General features: G+C 42.4%; 1 long non-coding RNA gene across 1 annotated transcript; it reads right to left on the bottom strand.

Annotated features, from left to right (window-relative positions):
* Nucleotides 1-306: 306 nt before the first annotated feature.
* Nucleotides 307-8,316, bottom strand: LOC116964632. Its single transcript, XR_004408851.2, has 4 exons — nucleotides 8,214-8,316; nucleotides 4,959-5,072; nucleotides 4,178-4,247; nucleotides 307-1,634 (listed from the first exon to the last, which is right to left on the bottom strand). It is a non-coding gene; the product is annotated as an uncharacterized LOC116964632 (long non-coding RNA).
* Between the last annotated feature and the right edge of the window lie 808 nt (nucleotides 8,317-9,124).

Below are 9,124 nucleotides of genomic sequence, written 5' to 3'. Positions count from 1 at the left end.
TTTCAGCAGGATTTTATGTGACGATTTACACCTTCTCTTGGCAGAAAGACACCTTGGTGGATGCTTACTTTATTCAAATTGCACTGGCCATTTCAAAGCCGCTGTGCCAGATTATCTACAATTTTCTACAGAGATTATCTACAATTTTGATACTGTACACAGACTGGAATGTATAGCTGTATTTTACCTTTTAAATAAAAGGTTATTCTTTTTATAAAATAGTTTATTTTAGTTTAGCGGCTTCTGTTACTTCACAAGGCTTCACTGCAGAAATCAAGCAGTTACTAAAAATACATAATGTAGCACACAAAAATTCTTCCCCAGCCTAGTTACACAGTAGCCAGCCAATTGTTTACTCTTTGTGACTCAGAAAAGTAGGATACATTGATAATAAGATAAATAAACAACCACTTTCAGTTTTCTTCTTGGGAATGTTAATGTGATTTCCTTCTGGGTAGACAGAAGCACAAAATAATGTCCTCTTGTGCTAGAATCAAGTTAAAATCCTGACAATATAAATAAAGATGGAACTTGAGGTAAGACCTCTTGAACACAGGACTTAAAATTGTCAAATGCATAGTGAAGAACTGGAGAATAAAACAGACTTTCTTTCTCTTGTTCCAGTCAGCAGGGGCCTTGATTTGACTTGAGACTCTTGCTATTATTGTAGCACATATTAATTACTACCTGCAAGAGCAATATGAAATATATTCTGAGGTAGCTTTCCCTGTAAATAACGGTGTAATTCCTGTAATTCAGATTTACAGTATGAACAATTCCATTGCGTTCTAGCAACAAATTCAGGAACCTGGTTCATAGCAAATATTTGAAGAGGCAGATGTTTTATAAAAAGATGAAAATTGATTGCAAATGTTTTATTTAAGAAAAAAACAATTAATTGGTTAAAGAATAAATAGTAGGTTTCTGTTTCAAGTACAACTTGTGGTACTATCTTTCAGGAAATGCAAAAAGCATTCTGATTTATACAAATTGTGAAGTCCAATATGGGGCTGTTAAGTGCACTGAATTTTGTATTATTCATTGGCTGTGTACAATAAACTAACTGTGGTGTAAAGGCTATTGATTCCTTTGCATTAGAGTGCATTATAATGGTCAGCATTAATATGTTTCAAAAAGATTTTTAAAACTAAATGTTGTCTCATGTTCTAGAAAAGACTTCTAATGTATTGCTAATATATACTCATATCTAAATCAAACCTACATGATAAGTTTATACATTTGCTTAATTATCAAAATCTTAACCGAGTTGGATGGCAAGTAAAGCTGGTCCCTGGAACCTTTTCTAATCATATTTGTATGTCTGAGCACAAAGAAAGGCTCCGCCAATAACGCCATCAGCAGTAGAGCAGTCTGCATCACTGCACCGTTTTATAAGCATTTGTTGCTCTCCCCAACATTCCCCTTGAGCAGGTAAATGGTCACCTCAAACTCCGGAAAATGGGATGAGGCCGGGGCTCTGTTCTCCAAGCTTCCGAGTCCTGTGGGCTGTCTTCCCCGCCGCGGTGCGCAGGGCCAGCCCCGCGTCCCCTGCGATCACAGTCTGGGTCACTCCACTGCGCACCCAGAAGCTGTTTGGACTGACAGAAAAGGCTTTGTCACAGAGAGCATAATAGCTGAAAAGAACAGAGCCAAGATGTTGCCTAGAATTGTTTATTACCTTATGATTAGAAAAAAAACAGAGGGGTAGGGCTCGTCCCTTCTCCCACTCCTCCCATGGCCCCGTTGGCTGGCGCAGGAGCAGGAGTAGCAGCATTTGGCAGAGGGGCAGTGACAAACATCTGGAAATGATGACACCTGCAGCCAGCTCCGCTCTGTCTGGAGGGGTCTCGCTGGTTGAAACGTCAGCCTTAAAACCAGTCTCCGCCTGCGAGGAGCGAGGCCTGGCTCCAGCCACAGACATACGCTCTCTGCCAGCACTGTCGCAGCTGGAGATGGGATGCCCTGGCCCTCGACCAGCACCCGCCTCTGGGAGGGATCGCATGAACACCCCCTCCACGTGCAGGCCGAGTCAGCCAGCTTTATCTCAGCCTCACCTTCCTCGCTGGCTTGAGGGCAGCTGGCTCGTTGTGCTGACGGCAGATCGGGGGCACGCTGCCGAACAATGGCCCATTTTCCCCAGCAATTCTGTTGCTCTGCTTACAGACAGCGACCGGGCAGCACGGCCGCGCAAGCAGAGCGCTCCATCCGCTGCCACCCCTTCCCCCTCCCCAGCAGACAGCAGTTCTGGGAGTGCTGGGGGCAGAACCACTCCTGCTGGGCCCTTCCTCCATGAATTTGTCAAATCTCCTTTTCCAGCGGTTTATATATTTGACCTCTAAGTATCCCACAGCAATCAGGCAGGAATAATATGCACTTAAGGCAATACAGCCACAATCTTCATAGGGATCTCTAAGTTCTGCCAAAATCTAAACAATAATAATTCATGTAGGGGGCAGGAAAGGGCTTCAGCTTACTGATATGCTTATGAAAAGCATGTTTCAAAAAGCCAGAAAGAACTCAGGGTGGTAAGATTAGCTGAGAGAGAAGCATCTTGGGAACTCTTGGCTTAGGGAGAAAAAGACAGGCTATTTCTTCCCTTCAAAATTTACTAAACAAAACAAACAGTGCTTCTTCCTGTTTCTCATAGTGTTTTCCTCAAAGCAAATCAGTTCCCTAAAAGCAAACATGACTTGCTTCCCAGATCTTATACAGGGGAAAACTTCAGAGGTTGTACAGTGATGTTGGAAATTCTCATAGTGCTTCTCCCAAACTCCAGAAAATTCCAGCCAGTATTTGGTCAAGATCTTTCTTTCCCAGTGCTCTCTGCTTCCTTGTAATAATTTTCTCCTCTTCCTAGGTTCAGTACAAAGTGCCCTGAGACCCACTATCCTAGAAGTGATCTGCTGTCCTAGAAAAAAACACAGTATCTCTACTATTAATTTTTGTGCTAGATCCTTTCTGTTGGATACATGAAAAGCCACATGATTTTGTCTTCCAGCAGGCAGACACATGACAGTTTATAACTGTTAGTTAGATATTATTTGAAGATAAATCATTCCAAGTTCCCTAGCTCCAGACAACTTGAGAGTTGTGGTACCATTTCTTTAGTGGCTCTTGACAATCTCATGCTTCTTGATTATTTTCGTGGATTTTTTTTAAGACGATTTAGCAAGAGCTTCTTAATGCACTTCCTTAAGCTTATGTGTAAACTAAAATAAGAATTGCAGCCTAAGGCATCCACAGAGTCTTGTCAGGCTTTAGTGTGAATGCCAATGGTTTTCCCTCACTAAAAATTTCCCATTGTGGCTGTCAAAGCGGCAGTAGTGGTAGGAGTCACACATAAGAGGAAAGTCCCTGCTATGTCCTCTCTTCCCTCTCAGCCTGTTTAGAACTACTGAATCCTGAAGAGCCAAGCCATAGAAGTACGGGCTGGAAATTTATCTGTGCGGGGACAGTCCCCCTCATGAAATTTCTAGACACTACTGTTTCTAGTCAAGCCAAAAAATGCCACTTGAATCCCTTCCTTGGAGGTATTCTGGCACTCCGGCTTTTTGCCCGAGGAAGAGGATGGGGAACCAGCTGAGAAAATTGAGGCACACAGAGAAAATGACCTGGCCGGATCTGTAGTAAAATCCACACTATTTCTCAACTCACTCACTTTGTCCTTTACTCCAAAGTAAAGATGCTGATCCTATGTCGTTAGATAACATCATTTAATAGCACAGCTTCCAATGAAATTCCCTTTGAAGTCAGAAGTCCTAAGTATTTCCTTTCTTTCTGATGTGTTTTACCCTTTAAAATTCAGTTAATTTCTAGATACCAGCTACAATTTACTCAGGAGATCTGGGCCTCTTTTTTACCATGCCCGAACTGGCTCTCAGAGGTGACACTTCTCTTGGCTTCCTGCCAGAGAATATGGATTCCCCCCCCCCCAACTTTATCTTTTGTTTTTCTCTGCTTCATATTTTTAACTCAAATTATTTATTTATTAACCTTTCTTTTTTTTCCCCTCCTCCTACTCACTGAAGTCTCTGTTTTGTAATTCCATTTCTTCTCTTCATTCCTCCCATCCCATTTTCTCATTTTCACCAGCATTTGTCAAACACCCCAGCAGTGGCTCTAATATGCTAAGTGATACTTTATAATTTCTATTATCAGCTTTGGTCCAGATACCTACCATCACTTAGAGAGGCATTCCTCTCCAAGGCACATGCTTGGTTTCAATTCCTGATGGGTAGGGTATCATTCTGGAGGAAATGTGACAAATCTGGGATCAGGGTCAAGAATATTTTCCTACTGAAGTGAAGCTAAACAAACAAACTTGAGTAAATGAGGAAGGAAAGGAGGAAGGAAAGGATCTGCCAAGTTTTTGGTAAAAGGTGACTTAATATTTCTAAGCTACAAACCCCTTAAACATGGGTTTATTCCAGGAGCTGGCAGGCTCCCAGCGAAGGCTGCGTAGCCACCTGGGCAGCGCCACAGCCCTTCCCCGTGGGCCACGCTGGTCCCTGCCCGGGCTCTGGGAGGAAGGACGGGGCTCCCTCAGGATGGGGCTCCCCAGGGTCGGGGATCCCGCGGGACAGGGCTCCGGGAGGACAGGGCTCCGGGAGGATGGGGCTCCTGCAGGATGGGGCTCCGGGAGGATGGGGCTCCCACAGGACAGGGCTCTGGGAGGATGGGGCTCCCACAGGACAGGGCTCCGGGAGGATGGGGGTCCCGCAGGATGGGGCTCTGGGAGGAAGGACGGGGCTCCAGGAGGAAGGACGGGGCTCCAGGAGGAAGGATGGGGCTCCAGGATGGGGCTCCCACAGGTTTGCCCATCAGAGGGCATCAGAGGCCGCTGAAATCCCTCAAACTGCAGCTAACGAGATGAGAGGAAAATAGTCCCTATTTCTTTTTGTTTGACGAATGAGCGGTGGGTTTGTATTCTTTCTGTGACATGTATCTTATTGACTTACCTGACATCTACTGGATAGATTTCAAAATGTGAAGAATTTTTTTTCTGAAAGATTAAACCATGGATTTTCTTTTGTATTCTCCGCTTCCCAATTCCTCCCTGACAGCAATAGGATCTGTTAAATATGAGCAGAGCATGCAAATGACCTGACTAGATTAATAGTAACCACAGAATGATGGATTATACTTCAGAGAAATTAGAGATTCTGTGCAAAATAATCACACTGGAACTTTTATCCCCAAAAGTCTAATCACCAAAGGATAATTAAAATTGTAGCACATTGTTTCACACAATCAATTTCTAAATGCAAATACTTCTGTTCCAGTAGAAATCTCGTTTGGATGCAAAACACCAGGAGTTTAATCCCCGATACTTGATCTGATACAAAGAAATAATTCATTATCAAGATATCACAAGAGCTCAGATATTCTAGAGGAACTTAATGGAACAGAATGTTTTCTGAAACTGAGGCCTATGCCATGCACTGGAAATGGATAAAGACATTAAATTAATGTCTGCCATTTTGCCTTAGAGGTATAAACAAGCTCTTTGTCAAATCCCAGTTGAAGTTTGTTTGATCACAATCACTCTCAAAGTATGTATTTATGTTCTAAAAAACCCAGAGGAATTAAATCATTTTGTGTATCTACTTTCTTCTTCCCCTAGCAAGAAATGCCTTTCCCAGATATGACAGTCATTTGCAGAGATTAAGTTGCTTAAATATTATAAAGCAATATTTTAATTGTTCTGAATGACTAATCAACTCGGCCTAGATTATCACATTGCCCTGAAAGGTAACTCAAGGTTATCACTTCCTCTCCCTGAAATTCTGTTTCCTTACTTGTTTATCATACAACAGGGGGCAAAAAGAGGAGAGATTTCACAGGAGAGGAAGACCAGATAGACCTTATGACTTTAGTACTGACTTATATTTTCTGGCTTCCTATCTGGGTGATCTCATAGAAAGGGCAGGAGTTTTAGTGACAGAAAGAAAGCTGGAGGTCTGGAGTGTCGCTAGGATGAGATCAGGAAAGACAAAAATGCAGTACGAGCTGCAGGCCAGTCATGAACCTCCTGTGCCCTTCCACTGTAAGGTGTTTTCATTAAACTCAGTCTTCCAAGTGAAGTGGTTGTACTTCACTTCCTAATGGCACTGAAACACTTCAGTACGGTTCTTCTCCTTCATAACAAATCAAGAATATGGCAGATATCACAGCTCTGTTACTGGGAAGGTGCAGGTTAACTCCCTGTTAACTCCCTATAGTGGATGCTACTATAAATAACATAAACTTTTCCCTCCTTCTCTCGGTTGTGCTGTGATTGTTTTTTATCTGTACCTCATAGTGCTGTGTGCTACTGCGATGTGGCACAGCTGCCTCTACCCAAAGCTTTGGGTGGCTGTAGCTATGGTCATCTGTGTGTAATGCCCAGCAATGCTCATTATCTTTGTTGTTACTGTGTCTGTGGCTTGGGACCTTTTAACTGCTGGCACAAACTGCTCCCCAGGGATAGCAGTCTTGGTTTTGCAGTCCATGAATTTCTGTTTGAGGCCCTGACTCTGTTTCATCAGGAAACACTAAATGGTACGTGTTCCTTCTTATCTGTTTTGGTTTTTTTCCAGCAGCTTTTTGCCTTTGCTCTTCACTCCTCTCCTGTTGTCTGTGAGTATCCCTAAAGACATCTTATGCTCCATTCCCATTTAGAGCTGAATTCTCTGAATGCTGCAGCAATGCACTAGCTCTTATTACCCAAATGCAGATTGGAAGATATGGTAGACTTCACATAAAGAATTCTTCTGACTGTTGCTCTTGCCAGAGCATCCAGCACCCTTCAACCCTTCCCAGAAACTGGATATTCCTACATGTTTAGTAAACTCACCCACTAACTCACGCAAGGCATGTTCCTATTGTCAAGCATTACGTGAGTATCCATCTAAGAACAGCCCTCTTCTATCTGTCAGCATTATTGTCTAATGCCTGTTAAGCAAAATCTGTTACACTTGCACACCTCTCACTTGGGAGCAAAGCCAGCTAACCTGCTCAGGGTACATCTCCCTGCAGCATGGCCCACCTGGGAACATGGAAGCTCCTCCTGCCTGGTTTTTGCTGGACAATACACATTCACTCTCCTATCAGTTTGCTTACAGCCTCCATCTACTCTGCATTCTGCAGGGTGTAACCTGCACAGTAACACTGTAAGCAATGCTCCTTCCGGGTAATGCCTCATCCTTACTTCACCAGGCAGGATTCTTCATAAAATCATATTATATTTTCTTGAGCGCTTGTCTTCATAAAGCTTTCTAGTGCCTCGTGATCAGCTGTGTCAAAGGCTACTCACACCCAAACCAAACTACCCAACAAGTCACAGATGAATGCCCATCACTCAGATAAACTGTGAAACTAAAACCAGTCTCACCTTGCACAACAGAAGACTGGGCCTGGTACCATTTTTCGCCCGACACTGTATAAAACCCTGTGTAATTTCCATTAACTTCAGTAGAATTATTTCCTGGTTAGATCAGCTGATTTTAGATTATAATCACATTGTCTCAGAGCCAGGATTTGGATTCAGTAACATCAGCACATCGATAATGTCTTTTGTTGCAGTGTCCAAGGTCTAATCTCTGCTGACACAATAGCATTCATACGGCACTCCTGCTCAATTCACTAATGACAAAATGGTTGGTATCAGAAATGTGTGATTTGCTTCTACGGGTATGAGTCAATGGTTTAGCAAAGATCTGCACAAATTCACAGCTGGTGTACCTGTACTGTTATTTTAACTTACTGTAAACACAGATACGTGTGCAGTATGCAGAAACACCACTCGACCAGCCCATTCACCAAAGACGGCCTTTTTTTCCTTTCTCTCTCTTCCTAAGGAATCAGGTGTACAAGAGGGACTGAAGAGAGAAAGGAGTGTCTGATGGAAAGATAAGTCTTTAAGAACTGAGAGATTCTCAAGACTGGAATTTGGTTTTCTGTTTCTTAAACAACCTTTTTGTAAGCCTCATGTTAGCCTGTATGAATTTATGAATATAAAGACTCTTTGTTACCCAACAGTTTTTACCAGCTGCTGCTCTATTTCCTTCCCATGAGTCATGCTATTAGCTTACGCTGCCCTATTTAATTTCAGATGCTGCTTAAGTCCACACAAGCTCTTCTAAAATAAAAGTGTTAAAAAACCTTATTTGAAATAGACATCAAGTGGTTTGAACGGATGGTATATGGCACTGCCCTGTGGATACAATACATACTGGTTTGCTGGGCTTCCAAATAATGCTGAGCAGCATGGAGTCCCCAGTTGCAGTGTCTTAGAGCTGCTGTCAGACGGAGCTGAAAACTGAGAATGAAGCTTTCCTAGGACAGAAAAGTAACAGTTCTACTATTAGAAAATCTATAAGGAGAAACACAGGAAGGAAAATTTTAATCCCATTGAAATGAATTAGACTTGAGGATCATCCTTTACCTGGGTGATAGATAGATAGATAGATAGATAGATAGATAGATAGATAGATAGATAGATAGATAGATAGATAGATAGATAGATAGATAGATAGATAGATACACAGACAGACAGACAGACAGACAGACAGACAGACTGACTGATAGGTATTCACTAAATTTACAGGTACTTGCTAAGCAACCAGGCGTTCTCTTTTTGTTACCATCTTTGAAGCGTTGCTATACTTGGCACTGCACAATGCTTTTATCAATGGCAAATCATGACCTGACTGGCACTAATGTCAAGACCTCAGTCTGAAGTAATAATTAACTGCCTGCCTGCTACCTCTGAGTAAAGTCTTACATGAAATCTAGGAAGCAACGCAGAGGCCTATGGTATCACCTTCTACATCTTTTATTTTGTATAGATAAAGCCACAAAGAACAAGGATAGTAGGAAGGATCTGTTGGACATGTTGTGGGGTGTTTCTCATTTCTGAGAACAGTGGGTGTCTAATTATTTTTTCATAAAGCAACAGCATACCTGGCACTGTGAAGGACGCCGAGCATGGCTCTGTTGTGAACATCACATTTACATTTGCAGTTTCCTGGTGAATTCTCAGCTGGTATCCAAACAGGTCCAGCCTGTCTTTTTTTATTATTATTATTATTACTTTTTAAAATTATCTGGCCAAATGATCAATGAAAATGTTGGAGAATCAAAC

This window comes from Tyto alba, unplaced genomic scaffold (genome assembly GCF_018691265.1).
Source record: "Tyto alba isolate M040663 unplaced genomic scaffold, T.alba_DEE_v4.0 Super-Scaffold_19, whole genome shotgun sequence".
Taxonomy (NCBI): Eukaryota; Metazoa; Chordata; class Aves; order Strigiformes; family Tytonidae; genus Tyto; species Tyto alba.
This window is presented reverse-complemented; position numbering and strand designations above follow the sequence as displayed.